The 14860-nt window shown below is 50.0% G+C and overlaps 1 protein-coding gene across 4 annotated transcripts in view; it reads left to right on the forward strand.

Annotated features, from left to right (window-relative positions):
• Positions 1–14860, forward strand: part of esr2a (estrogen receptor 2a) — a 178041-nt gene that overhangs the window by 36161 nt on the left and 127020 nt on the right. Inside the window, exon 1 of one of the 4 annotated variants that reach the window (XM_052015225.1) lies at positions 8184–8320. The exons of the other annotated variants lie outside the window; for them this stretch is intronic. The gene's annotated coding sequence lies outside the window, so the exon portion shown is untranslated. Of the gene's footprint in view, positions 1–8183; positions 8321–14860 lie in introns of those variants that run through there. 4 annotated transcript variants of the gene reach the window in all.

The raw sequence follows: 14860 nt of genomic DNA on the forward strand, positions 1-14860 counted from the left end.
TGGCATCCTGGGAAACCAAGGTTAAGGGGTTAGATAACAGGATCACCTGGAGTGAGGTCAGAGTGTGGGGCATCTTCAAGGCTTGAGATCTTGGCTACGTTCATCTTGAGGTGTGAGGTGGAGCAACCAGCCTTAATTTCACTGCAGGAGTGGTGAAGGATGGGCTGGTTGAACGCTGCAGTCTTCGGGAGAAGGTTGGGCATCAACAACACGATGCATCTGTGTTCTCCCTCTGAGCTCCCTGTCATCTTCTGCCTTGGATGCGTTGCCCACAATTGGTGGAACCTTATGCCAACGCGGGGGATTGGTCGGGGTGGGGGAGGGGGGAAGAGGGAGGGGAGTGAGACAGAGAGTAAGGTCACAACAGAAGATGCTTCACCGTCTCCTTGGTTCCTGTATCAAGCATGTAACGTGGTCCATGTCGAGGATCACAACAGGAAGACCGTGCCAAATCCCAGCTAAATACCGTCTGGGTCACTCCGACCTGCAGCTCATTGCATTAGGCTGGGAGGGGAGATTCAATAGGTCAGGGAAAGATGCTGCCGGTGAGGCCGGGGATGCGGAATGCTGCTGCCGGATGGGAATGGGATTGGGAGTTTGGGTCACCACCTCAACTGCAGATCTGGAGGAGTGGAGGGGCTCCCACATTCCTGGTACACTTCAGCAACCACCTCCCGTCCACAGCCGTGCGCTGGGGTGATGGTGTGTCCCAAAGACCAGCAGAAGCAATCCATTAATTTGCACATCACCATCACTAAGCCACCCCTACCCCAATCACCCAGGGTCGGTAACGCAGCACCCATACACCTCCCCAAACCCTGGATCAGACCCCACCCTGTAACCCACTCCTGAGGACCTGATATTCTATAAAAAAACCCCCCCAAACCCTGGATCAGATCCCAGCCTGTAACCCACTCCTGAGGATCTGTTATTCTATATATAAACCCCATGAACCCCTGGATCAGATCCCAGCCTGTAACCCACTCCCGGGGATCCATATATAAAGCCTTGATTCCTTTGAGAATGTTGTTTTAAGGAAAGAAGCCCGATGGGTGACTTATGAGATTTGGAGAATGATGGTTTGATGGAATGGGTGGCGAGAGAACGTTCCCACTTTGGGGAAGGTCAGAACTGGAGGCCGTCAATTCGAGGAGTCAGCAAGAAGCCCAGTGTGGAAGTTCTAGACAAAACTACCTAACCCAAGAGTTGGTGGGAGCATGGAGCTTTCTCCAACTGGGGGGGTGGGCAGAGGTGGTGGCTGAGGTGATTGATAGAGAATATTTAAGGAGAGGTTGGGCAAGCTTGGGGAGGAGGGAGAAGGGTCATGCTCTTAGATTTAGAAGAGGAAAGGTGAGCAGAGTTTGGTGGTGGCATAGGCTAGATGCTGGCATTGACTCGATGGGTTGAACGACCTTTGTGTAAGGGCAGACTAAGTGACTGCATTGCTGAGCCCCTCACCCCCTGGCCTTCTGCAGCTCCCGGCTGCCAGCCATTTTAATTCCCCTCCCCATTCCCACCCCGACCTGTCCTGTCCTCAGCCTCCTCCACTGCCAGGGTGAGGCCAAACGCAAACCAGAGGAACAATAAGATCACGGCCAGATCAGCCACGATCTCACTGAATGGCGGAGCAGGCTCGACGGGCCAGGTGGCCGACTTATAGAACATAGAACATAGAAAACCTACAGCATAATTCAGGCCCTTCGGCCCACAAAGCTGTGCCGAACATGTCCCTACCCTAAAAATTACTAGGCTTACCCACAGCCCTCTATTTTTCTCAGCTCCATGTACCTATGCAACAGTCTCTTAAAAGACCCTATCGTATCCGCCTCACCACCGTTGCCGGCAGCCCGTTCCACACACTCACCACTCTCTGAGTAAAAAACTTACCCCTGACATCCCCTCTGTACCTACTCCCCAGCACCTTAAACCTGCGTCCTCTTGTGGCCACCATTTCAGCCCTGGGGAAAAGCCTCTGACTATCTACCCGATCAATACCTCTCATCATCTTATACACCTCTATCAGGTCCCCCCCTCATCGTCCGTCGCTCCAAGGAGAAAAGGCCGAGTTTCCTCAACCTGCTGTCATAAGGCATGCTCCGCATTCCAGGCAGCATCCTTGTAAATCTCCTCTGCACCCTCTCTATGGCTTCCACATCCTTCCTGTAGTGAGGCGACCAGAACTGAGCACAATACTCCAAGTGGGGTCTGACCAGGGACCTATATAGCTGCAACATTACCTCTCGGCTCCTAAATTCAATTCCACAATTGATGAAGGACAATACACCATATGCCTTCTTAACCACAGAGTCAACCTGCGTAGCTGCTTTGAGCATCCTATGGACTCAGACCCCAAGATCCCTCTGATCCTCCACACTGCCAAGAGTCCTACCATTAATACTATACTCTGCCATCATACTTGACCTGCCAAATGAACCACTTCACACTTATCTGGGTTGAACTGCATCTGCCACTTCTCAGCCCAGCTTTGCATCCTATCTATGTCCCTCTGTAACCTCTGACAGCCCTCCAAACTATCCACAACACCCCAGCCTTTGTGTCATCTGCAAACTTACTAACCCATCCCTCCACTTCCTCATCCAGTCGTTTATAAAAATCACAAAGAGTAAGGTCCCAGTACAGACCTGAGGTACACCACTGGTCACCGACCTCCACTCAGAATATGACCCTTCAACAACCACTCTTTGACTTCTGTGGGCCAGCCAGTTCTGGATCCACACTGCAATGTCCCCTTGGATCCCATGTCTCCTCACTTTCTCAATAAGCCTTGCATGGGGTACCTTATCAAACGCCTTGCTGAAATCCATATACACTACATCTACTGCTCTCCCTTCATCGATGTGTTTAGTCACATCCTCAAAAAATTCAATCAGGCTCGTAAGGCAGGACCTGCCCTTGACAAAGCCATGCTGACTATTCCTAATCATGTTATACCTCTCCAAATGTTCATAAATCCTGCCTGTCAGGATCTTCTCCATCAGCTTACCAACCACTGAGGTAAGACTCACTGGTCTATAATTTCCTGGGCTATCTCTACTCCCTTTCTTGAATAAGGGAACAACATCCGCAACCCTTCAATCCTCTGGGACCTCTCCCGTTGCCATTGATGATGCAAAGATCATCGTCAGAGGCTCCGCAATCTCCTCCCTTGCCTCCCACAGCAGTCTGGGGTACATCTCATCCGGTCCCAGCGACTTATCCAAACTTAATGCTTTCCAAAAGTTCCAGCACCTCCTCTTTCCTAATATCTACATGCTCCAGCTTTTCAGCCCGCTGCAAGTCCCCACTACAATCCCCCAGATCCTTTTCCGTAGTGAATACTGACGTACAGTATTCATTAAGTACCTCCGCTATTCTTCCGGATCCATACACACATTCCCACTGCTGCACTTGATAGGCCCTATCCTTTCACGTCTTATCCTCTTGCTCATCACATACTTGTAGAATGCCTTGGGGTTTTCCTTAATCCTGCCCGCCAAGGCCTTCTCATGTCCCCTTCTGGCTCTCCTAATTTCCTTCTTAAGCTCCTTCCTATTAGCCTTCCAGATCTCTAACATTACCTAGCTCTCTGAACCTTTTGTAAGCTTTTCTTTTCCTTTTGACTAGATTTATTATAGCCTTTGTACACCACAATTACTGTATCCTCTCATGACTCCCCTGTCTCATTGGAACATGCCTATGCAGAACTCCACACAATATCCCTGAATATTTGCCACATTTCTTCCGTACTTTTCCTTGAGAAGATTTGTTCCCAATTTAAGCTTCCAATTTCCTGCCTGAGAGCCTCATAATGAACTAAATGCCTTTCTAGTCTGTCTGTTCCTATCCCTCTCCAGTGCTGTCGTAAAGGAGATAGAATTATGATCACTATCACCAAAATGTTCACCCGCTGAGAGATCTGACACCTGACCAGGTTCATTTCCCAATATCAAATCAAGCACAGCCTCTCCTCCTTGTAGGTCTATCTACATATTGTGTCAAGAATCCTTCCTGAACTTTATGTAGTCTACAACCCAACAGCATGAACATTGAATTCTCCAACTTCAGGTCACCTGCTCCCACCCCCCGTCCCTTTCTCTCTCCTCCTGATCTACCCAGGTCCACTCACACATCCTTCTCTTCAAACTACCCACCCCAGCCCCCACCACCCTGTTTCTTCCCCCCCCCCCCACCCACACACCCCTCCCACTGGGTCCCCTCCCCCCCACTGTTCCCACCTGCCACTCCCCACCTCCCTATCTGGTTCCATGGTCCACCTTCCTCCTCCTATCAGGTCCCACCACCTGCAGCCCTGTGTCACCTCCACCCATCACCTCCTACCCTTCCGTCCCCCATCTGCCTATCACCCCTCCTCACCTGGATCCACCTATCACCTGCCGGCTCGTGCCCCACCCCTTCCCCCCCCAACCCCTTATTCCTGACCATCTCCCTCTGCTCTCTCAGTCTAGATGAAGGGTCTTGACCTGAAACGCTCGACTGTCCATCTCCCTCCACAGATGCTGCCCGACCCGCTGAGTCCCTCCAGCCGTTTGTTTTTTGCTCCGGATTCAGCATCTACCGTCTCTTGTGTCTCCTGTGCCCATGGCCTTGTGTAATCCTCCTCCTTGTCTCTGTATAACTTGGAGACCAGAAATGTTCTGGGAGCCAGTCACCGAGACCTTTGACCTCACAATCTACCTCGTTATGACCTTGCACCTTATTGTCTGCCTGCACTGCACTTTCCCTGTAACTGTGACACTTTATTCTGTATTCTGTTATTGTTTTACCTTGTACTACCTCAATGCACTGTGCAATGAATTGGTCTGTATGAACGGTATGCAGGACAAGTTTTTCACTGTACATGTGACAATAATAAACCAATTTACCTCTCTAACTGGTTTGGAACGAGGCAGGTTGACTTCTCTGTAGTGAACACTGCAACGGGGGAGTGTGCAGAGCTTTACCTTTTAGTTTCTGTAATACACTTTAGCTCCTAGAATTGGTTACTGGGAGACCACAGATGCAGTTGCATTTGTAAAGGATGGTGCATTGTATCTTTTAATTCACACTTGTCGAGAGCATCCTATTGAATGAGGTGTACTCCAACCCATTAGCGGCTGACGCTCTCTGATAATGCAGCCTCTGTTACGAAGTAAGAAGGTGAACCATCTGGATGTTGGCTGCAGGGCAGGGTGTTGATGGTCTACTGGGGTGGGGGGGAGGTGACAGTTCTTTGTCGCATTAGTTCCTTCCTGTGTTCCTGCAATGATACCCTGCAGGCCTCTTGCTCTTCTGCATTGTGAGTTTCACCTGCACTGGAGGGTTTGAGACCTTTCACTCTCCCCCTCCCTTGCCATAGCCTCCTCCAGCCCCAGCCATCACATATCTCTGCCCTGCCTCTTCCAGTTCTACGCAGAACAGGCCCTTCGGCCCACCATGTCCGTGCTGAACACGATGCCGAATTAAACTAAATCTCTTCGGCCTGCACATGATCCATACCCCTCCATTCCCTGCATGTCTATGTAAAAGCCTCTTAAACACCACTATTGTATCTGCCTGGCAGCCTGTTCCAGGCACCCACCGCTCTCTGTGTTTAAAAAAAAACACCCAGATCTCCGTCAAACCTTCCCCCTGTCACCTTAAAGCTATGCCCTCCTAGTATTTGACAACTGTACCCAGGAAAAAGGCTGACTCCTGCCTCTGTCTCTGCCTCTCATCATTTTATAAACTTCTGTCAGGTCTCCCCTCAGCCTCCGACGCTCCAGAGGAAATAACTCAAGTTTGTCCAACCTCTCCTTGTAGCTCATGCCCTCTAATCCAGGCAGCATCCTGGTGAACCTCTTCTGCACCCTCTCCAAAGCCTCCACATCCTTCCTGTAACGGGGTGACCAGAACTGCACACAACGCTCCAAGTGCAGCCTAACCAAGTTTTATAAATGTGACTTCCTGACTCTTGTACTCGATGCCCTGACTGATGAAGGCAAGCGTGCCGTACACCTTGTTCACCACCTGGTCTGGTCTCTTCGTAGAACATAGAACACTACAGCACAGTACAGGCCCTTCGGCTCACAATATTGTGCTGACATTTTATCCTGCTCTAAGATCTATCTAACCCTTCCCTCCCACATAGCCCTCCATTTCTCTATCATTCATGTGGCTATCTAAGAGTCCCTTAAATGTCCCTAATGTATCTGCCCCCACAACCCAGTGCGTTCCACACACCCACCACTCTCTGTGTAAAAAAACCCCTGACATCCCCCTTATATACCTTCCTTCAATCACCTTAAAATTGTGTCCCTTCGTGTTAGCCATTGTCGCCCTGGGAAAAAGTCTCTGACTGTCCACTCGATCTATGCCTCTTATCATCTTGTACACCTCTATCAAGTCACCTCTCATCCTCCTCCTCTCCAAAGAGAAAAGCCCCAGCTCACTCAACCTATCCTCATAAGACATCATACATCCCAGAATTTCATCACTTCACCGTTGGCAGCCGTACCTCGGTCTGCCTGGGCCCCAAGCTCTGGACTTCCCAAACCTCTCTTCTTTCTCCCTTTTGCTTGACACCACACCGCCCAGACGACATGGGTTCAATCCTGACCATTGACGCTGTCTGATTGTTTTCTCTGCAGCATCAAAGGAACAAGTTTATAAAATTATTATCACCTCCTTTACTTATCAGAGTCCAGCACTGATAGACCTTTGTATTCCTGCTTATCTCCCCCCTACCCCCCCAACCTTCTCCCCCCTACCCCCAACTTTGTTCATCTGTCACCTACTTCCATCTATCATCCACCTGCCTGTGTCTGCAAACTCCACCCCTCCCACTCCCCTACCTGGCTTGATCTGTCTGTCACCCCTCACCCCTCCTTGGTCCACCAGTCACCTCCGGCCCCTGCCTCAGCGCTCCCCCTCTCCTTTATACCGGCCGTCTCACCTCCCCACTCTCGGTCCCGAGACGTTGATCATCCCTCTCCTCCCCTCCACCTGCTGAGTTCCTCCACCAGATTATTTGTAGTTCCCTGAATATTTCTGACTTCCATATCATACAAAGTATCTGCACAGAAACAGACCATTCTGCCCAACCAGTCCATACTAGCCCTTCTGCTCACCACCAGCTTTTTCCAGTCTTCCCTCAGCCGAATTGGAAAGGCATCATTAAGCTGCAAAGACGACTTACGAGGATGTTGCCAGGACTCGAGGGAGATGTTTTGCAGGCTGGGATTTTATTCCTTGGAGTGTAGCAGACTGAGAAATAACCTTACAGAGGTGTATGAAACCATGAGGGGCATAGATTGGGTGAATACACTCAGTCTTTTTCCCCAGGGTTGAGGAATCAAGAACTGGAGGGCACAGGTTTAAGGTGAGAGGGGAGAAATTTAATAGGGACCTGAGGGGCAATTTCTTCACACAAGAGGGTGGTGGGTATATGGAACAAGCAGCCAGAGGAAGTGGTTGAGGCAGGTACATTAACAACATTTAGAAGACATTTGGACAGGTCCATGGATAGGAAAGGTTTAGAGGGATATGGGCCCAACGCGGGCAAGTGGGACCAGCTTAGATGGGAATCTTGGTCGGCATGGATGAGTTGGGCCGAAGGGCCTGTTTCCGTGCTGTGTGACTATGAATCTACCAGCCCCTTTGGGTGACAAGCTGAAGAATTAACTCTTGTTTCTCTAGCCACAGACGCTGCCTGACCTGCTGAGTGTTCCCAGCATTATCTGTCTTAATCTTCCCTGGGTCAGGTTTTGTCTAGAAGTGCTCTTCTGCAGCTCTGAGGGATTTTTTATTTTAGTTGGCTGTACAATGCAAATTGTTGCCTTGGTGATGTCAGATGGCAGTCTGGTTGAGGAAGAGGTAAGCAGGGAGTCACAGGGCGGTGGTAATCTCCAGAGCCCTGGCTGGTATCCACCACCCTCCCTCTGCCTCCTGTGCCCAGCCCAGGGACACAGATCCGTCCCTCCTCGTGCCTCGCCCCTCCTCCCACCTCCAGCCGGGACCTGTTCGAGCCACGCCATCCCGGAAGTTGAATCTGCTTCCTCCTTTCGATCATTTGTCATTCTTGGCCTTGTTCTCCCACTAGCGCTGGTGCTGAGGTTGAGCCAAAACTCTGGTTCCATCTTGACTCCTGTCCAAAGGCACCTGGTGCACCCACACTTGGAGTGCGAGGGTCAGGGAGGTGAGCCCTGCAGCGGTTGGGACGCAGTGTCTGGGTGTTTGTAAGGTGAACTCTGAAGCCACTTGATGTTCTTCAGGCTGTAGGTCTGCACCAGGAGCAGAGAGCCCAGCCCATCCACAGGTGCAGTTTCACTTTTAGCTCCACGTGGTAAGTGATTAGGGAGCTGTTGCCAGTTGTTCTTGGCCAGAGATTTGGGGGAGGGGTCCCTAAGTCTTGGCCGGGTGAGTGGAGAACGTTGCTGCTCGGTGAGCGCTCAGGTTGTGTTGTGATGTTGGAATGGCTGATCCAGAGGTGAGGACGATGTCTGGTCTGTCAGGCTCACGAACCCATCACCTCTCTCATATCCCCTTCCCGGTGGGGCTGCCACATTCTTGCACTCTCCCTCCTCGTTTTTTCCATAGCCACTATAGCATTTCTTTTTGCACTGCGTCAGTGTGCACGACGTACTCTGCGCCATTGTGCACCATTGCTGTATTTATTCCTGTATTTGTTATAACCACGTACACTGTTTACTGTGTGAACTTCACACCAGCAAGGAATTTCATTGCACCCTGGTGTGTAGGACAATAATCTAATCTGAATCTGAATCCTGCTGATTGGGTTTCTGGTTTGCAAACACATTCAGGTGCGTTTCTGCTGTCTTCGATCCAGAGTGTCCTCTTTGAACACAGAACAGTACAGCACGGGAACAGGCCCTTCGGCCCACCGTGTCTGTGCCTGATTAAACTAAATCCCTTCAGCCCGCACGTGGTCCGTACCCCTCCATTCCCTGCATGTTCCTATGCCTGTACAACAGCCTCTTAAACACCACTATTGTATCTGCCGATCGTGGAGCGGGCAGTTTGGGAAAGAGAGCTGGGAATGAGGCTCTTTGGGAGGTTGGGGAGGTGGGTGATGGTGGGGGGGAGTGGTGTATGGCTGAGACAGCACCAAGTGTAAGCACACACATGGATCAGAGCACATTGCTGTTTACAGAAGAAGGGTGGCGTCTGTCACATTCCTTGTTATCTGGGAACCCCCCCCCCCCCACCCCACCCATGCCAATGCTTGTTGTTTTGATGCATAGCCACTGTAGAAATGCACTGGGCAATCTGTGCACAGCAAGATCCCAGGAGCCTGCAATGAGACAAACCGACTGGGTTAACCTACGCTGGCTGAGGAACAGATGTCGTGCTGAACTCGGGAAGGTGTCTGGGGAAAATAGAATTATAAAGTGGGATTTAGGGATCTGGAACATGACTTCAAGTTAATTAACTAACTATTGTTGGACTTTCACTATTGAAATATGTTGCTTTTGTTGTGAGTTTGTGAGTGTGCTTGTTTGCAAGGCAAAGCTCTGCACTCAGCCGGGGTTAGCAGTGTTCGATAGCATCACTTGGGAGTGCTGTGTTTTATGATATAATATCCATTAATGCTGTAACGTAACAAAATGTTCCAAAGTGCTCCACAGGATCATTTTCACCAGACTTGATAGCGAGCCAGTTGAGGTGGGGTTAGAGCTGGTGTCCAAAAGCAGGAATGAAGACGTTGGTTTTAATGGAGAAGTTGAAAAATTCTGGGAAGGAGTTGCAGAGCTCGGGATCCGGGCCGCTGAAGAAGGAGCAGAATCGCGGGAGCCGGTGTTCATCGAGAGGCCAAGAATGGGGGAGAGCGGGGATCTGGGAAGGTTGCAGGGCCGGAGGAGGCGGCAGAGATGAGGAGGGGCGAGACCGGGGAAGGATTTGACAACAAGGAAGAAGATTTTAAGGTGTGAGCGGTTTGCAGGGTAGTGAAGGTGAGTCAGCACGGGGGTTGGTGAGAACATAGAACATAGAACAGTACAGCACAGAACAGGCCCTTCGGCCCACAATGTTGTGCGGACAGAGCTAATCCCTCCTGCCTACAGAATGCCCAGATCCCTCCATTTTCCTCTCATTCATGTGCCCATCCAAGCCCCTCTTAAAAGCCCCCAATGAATTTGCCTCCACCACCCTATCAGGCAACGCATTCCAGGCATCCACCACTCTCAGTAAAAAATGTACCCCTCATGTCTCTTCTGAACCTACCCCCTCTCACCTTAAGTGCATGCCTTCTGGTATTGGATTGCTCAATAATGGGAAAAAGATATTGCTTGTCCACCCTATCTATGCCCCTCATCATTTTATACACTTCCAACAGATCACCCCTCAGCCTCTGCCACTCCAGAGAAAAAAGCCCAAGTTTGTCCAGCCTCTCCTGATAGCACATGCCCTCTAATCCAGGCAGCATCCTAGTAAACCTCCTCTGTACCCTCTCTAAAGCCTTGATATCCTTCCTGTAGTGAGGTGACCAGAATTGCACGCAATACTCTAAATGCAGCCAAACCAGAGTTCTATAGAGATGCATCATAACCTCTTGACTCCTGTACTCAATACCCCGATTAATGAAAGCAAGCATTCCATAAGCCTTCTTTACCACCCTGTCTACCTGTGTAGCCACTTTCATTGAGCTATGGATTTGCATCCCAGGGTCTCTCTGCTCTTCAACATTGTTAAGGGTCTTGCCCTTTAGAGCGTACTGCCTCTTGACATGAGTTGGGTTGCGAGCAGCAGGGGTTTTGGTGAACTTGCTTACAGACAGCGGGTCCACTGGAGCTAACTGGGAGGGAGGCAGTTCCCTGCGGTCTGGGAGCTAACAATGACCCAGGGAGGGCTTCAGCAGCAGCTCAGCAGGTACCAGGAAGGTCACAGAGGGGGGAGTAGGTGTTAGACGGGGGGGCAAAAATTCAGCTCCAACCCAAGTGGTTCATTGCTGCCGGGGGGCCGGGTGGTGGAAGCAGATACGAAAGCAATGTTTAAGGGGCATTGAGACATGCAGGGAGTGGAGGGGTATGGACTGTGTGTAGGCACATGGGATTAGTTTAAACTGGCATCATGGTCAGTATGGATCTTGTGGGCAGAAGGGCCTGTTCCTGTGCTGTACTGTTCTATGATATTCAATTCAATCTCGGGTTTTGTCAATGGATGATCTGCTTATATGTATCTCAGATAAGCACCTTGTATCACTGACATAAAGGGTTAACAATCTGCCCTCCACCTAGGTGAAGTGACAGTGAAGCGTATCCAGGGTGGGGGAGTGAGCCGTGGGGAGGGAGCAGAGTCCATACAGGAAGGCGGAGAGATTACCCAGTGGGCAAGGAGCTGGCAGACGGGGTGTGACGTGGGGAATGAGAGGGAAACCTGGAGGGATGTTACAGAAAGCTGGTATGTACAGGGATCATGTGCATAAAACACTGCAAGCTGGCATACAGTTACATGGATAGGAATGGTTCAATGGGTCGAATGCGGGCAAATGCGGCACGCTTGGATGGACATCTTGGACGAGTTGGGCCGTAGGGCCTGTTTCCATGCTGTGTGACTCTAGGAGCCAGTCGTCAGGAATGTTGGCCTTCGTAAAGAGTATAAAAGTGGGGAAGCCTTGCTCCAATTGTAGCAAGGGATTGGTATTGGTATTTTGGTATTGGTTTATTATTGTTACTTGTACTGAGGTACAGTGAAAAACTTTTCTTGCAAACCGATCGTACAGGTCAATTCATTACACATTGCAGTTACACTGAGTTAGTACAGAGTGCATTGAGGTAGTACAGGTAAAAACAATTACAGTACAGAGTAAAGTGTCACAGCTACAGAGAAAGTTCAGTGCAATAAGTTGCAAGGTCACAACAAGGTAGATCGTGAGGTCAGAGTCCATCTCATTGTATAAGGGAACCGTTCAATAGTCTTATCACAGTGGGGTAGAATCTGTCCTCAGGCTCCTGTATCTTCTACCTGATGGAAGAGGAGAGAAGAGAGAATGTCCCGGGTGGGTGGGGTCTCTGATTATGCTGGCTGCTTCACCAAGACAACGAGAGGTAAAGACAGAGTCCAAGGAGGGGAGGCTGGTGTCCGTGATGCGCTGGGCTGTGACCACAACTCTCTGCAGTTTCTTGCGGTCCTGGGCAGAGCAGTTGCCATACCAAGCTGTGATGCATCCAGATAGGATGCTTTCTATGGTGCATCAGTAAAAGTTGGCGAGAGTCAAAGGGGACAAACCAAATTTCTTTAGCCTCCTGAGGAAGGTAGAGGCGCTGGTGAGCTTCTTGGCCGTGGCATCTACATGATTTGACCGGGACAGGCTGTTGGTGATGTTCACTTCCCAGGAACTTGAAGTGCTCAACCCTCTCTACCTTAGCACCATTGATGTAGACAGGTGCATGTACACCGCCCCTTTCCTGAAGTCAATGACCAGCTCTTTTGTTTTGTTGACATTGAGGGAAAGGTTGTTGTCATGACACCATGTCACTAAGCTCTCTATCTCCTTCTGTACTCCGACTCATCGCTGTTTGAGATACGGCCAACAATGGTGGTATCATCTGCAAACTTGTAGATGGAGTTAGAGCAGAATCTGGCCACACAGTCATGAGTGTATAGGGAGTAGAGTAGAGGGCTGAGGACGCAGCCTTGCGGGGCAGCAGTGTTGAGAATAATCGTGCCGGAGGTATTGCTGCCTATCCTCACTGATTGCGGTCTGTCTGTTAGAAAGTCAAGGATCCAGTTACAGAGGGAGGTGTTGAGTCCTAGGGTGCGGAGTTGCTGAAAAGTTTGCTTGGGATTATTGTATTGAAGGCAGGGCTTGAATATTCGAGGCTGAGGTCAGTAGATTTTTGAACCTGGAGTCCAAGTCCAAGCTCCCTGAAAGTGGCCACGCAAGTAGATAGGCTGGTAAGAAGGCGTACTTTGGTTAGGCCGCACTTGGAGCATTGTGTGCAGTTCTGGTCGCCCCATTACAGGAAGGATGTGGAGCTTTGGAGAGGGCGCAGAAGAGGTTCACCAGGATGCTGCCTGATTAGAGGGCGTGAGCTACAAGGAGAGGTTGACAAACTTGGGTTGTTTTCCTCTGGAGTGTTGGAGGCTGAGGGGAGACTTGATAGAGGTTTATAAATTGAGAAGCAAAGATAGGGTGGACAGTCAGAATCTTTCTCCCAGGGTAGAAATGCCAAATACTAGAGGACCTGTATTTAAGGTGAGAGGGGGAAAGTTTAAAGGAGATGTTGCAAGGCAAATGTTTTTGCACAGAGAGTGGTGGTGCCTGGAACAGGCTGCCAGGCGTGGGGGTGGAAGCAGATAGGATGGTGGGGTTTAAGAGGCTGTTAGATCGACACATGAATGTGCAGGATTGGAGGGATACGGATCACGTGCAGGCCGAAGGGATTCAGTTTAATCCAGCATTGTGTTCAGTGAGACATGGTGGGCCGAAGGGCCTGTTCCTGTGCTGTACCGTTCTGTGTTAACTCTGAGGCTCCCGGGATTGGATAGCAGAGCGGTGAGGAGGGTCAGCCGTGGTCAGACTGAACAGTGTGAGGGTAGGCTACAGTCGCTGCTGCAGCTCTCCCCACTCACGCTCAGAACATCAGGAATAGACAAAGTAGGCCATTCGGCCCTCATACCTGTTCTACCATTCAATATAATCACGGCTGATCTTTGACTTCGACGCTGTTTTCCTGAACCCTTCATCCAAAAATAAATCCGTCGCAATAAAAACAATCTGCTGGAGGAACTCAGCAGGTCAGGCAGCATCTGTGGAGGCAAAGGGATGGTCGACATTTCAGGTCAAGAGCCTTTATCTGGACGCAGGATCTTGTCACAAAACGTCGACAATTCCTTTCCCTCCACAGATGCTGCTCGACCCACTGAGTTCCTCCAGTAGATTCAGAGAGTTGTACAGCACGGAAACAGGCCCTTCGGCCCAACTTCTCCATGCCGACCAAGCTGCCCATTTAAACTGGTCCCATCTGCCCGCGTTTGGCCCATATCCCTCGAATCCTTTCCTGTTTGTAAGGAGTTTGTACGTTCTCCCCGTGTCTGCGTGGGTTTCCTCCGGGTGCTCCGGTTTCCTCCCACATTCCAAAGACGTACGGGTTAGGAAGTTGTGGGCATGCTATGTTGGTGCCGGAAGCGTGGCGACACTTGCGGGCTGCCCCCAGAACACTCTGCGCAAAAAGATGCATTTCACTGTGTGTTTCGATGTACATGTGACTAATAAAGAAATCTTATCTTATCCATGTACCTGTCCAAGTGCCTTTTAAATGTTGTTATTGTACCTGCCTCACCCACTTCCTCTGGTAGCTTACTACATATAAGATAAGATAAGATTTCTTTATTAGTCACATGTACATCAAAACACAGTGAAATACATCTTTTGCCTAGAGTGTTTTGGGGGAATACCCACCACTCTCTGTGTGAAAAAGTTGCCCCTCAGGTTCCTGTTAAATCTCTCCGCACTCACCTTACACCAATGCCCTCTAGCTCTTGATGCCCTTTCCCTGGGAAAAAGACTGCATGTGTTCACCCTCTATACACCCCTCCTGATTTTATACACCTCTCTAAGATCGCCTGTCGGTCTCCCACGCTCCAAGGAATAAAATCTTTGCCTCTCCCTATAACTCAGTCCCTCGAGTCCCAGCAACATCCTCGTAAATCTCCTCTGCACTCTCTCCAGCTTAATGGCATCTTTCCTATAGCAGGGTGACCAAACCTGAACACAAAACTCCAGATGCGGCCTTACAAACGAGTCTCATTTGCTTGCATCTTGCCTATATCCTTCTAAACACTTTCTATCTCTGTCTCTGTCCAAATGTCTTCTAAACATTGTAATTGTACCCTGACTGATGAAGGCCAGTGTGCCAAATGC

Source organism: Pristis pectinata, chromosome 1, assembly GCF_009764475.1.
Source record: "Pristis pectinata isolate sPriPec2 chromosome 1, sPriPec2.1.pri, whole genome shotgun sequence".
NCBI lineage: Eukaryota > Metazoa > Chordata > Chondrichthyes > Rhinopristiformes > Pristidae > Pristis > Pristis pectinata.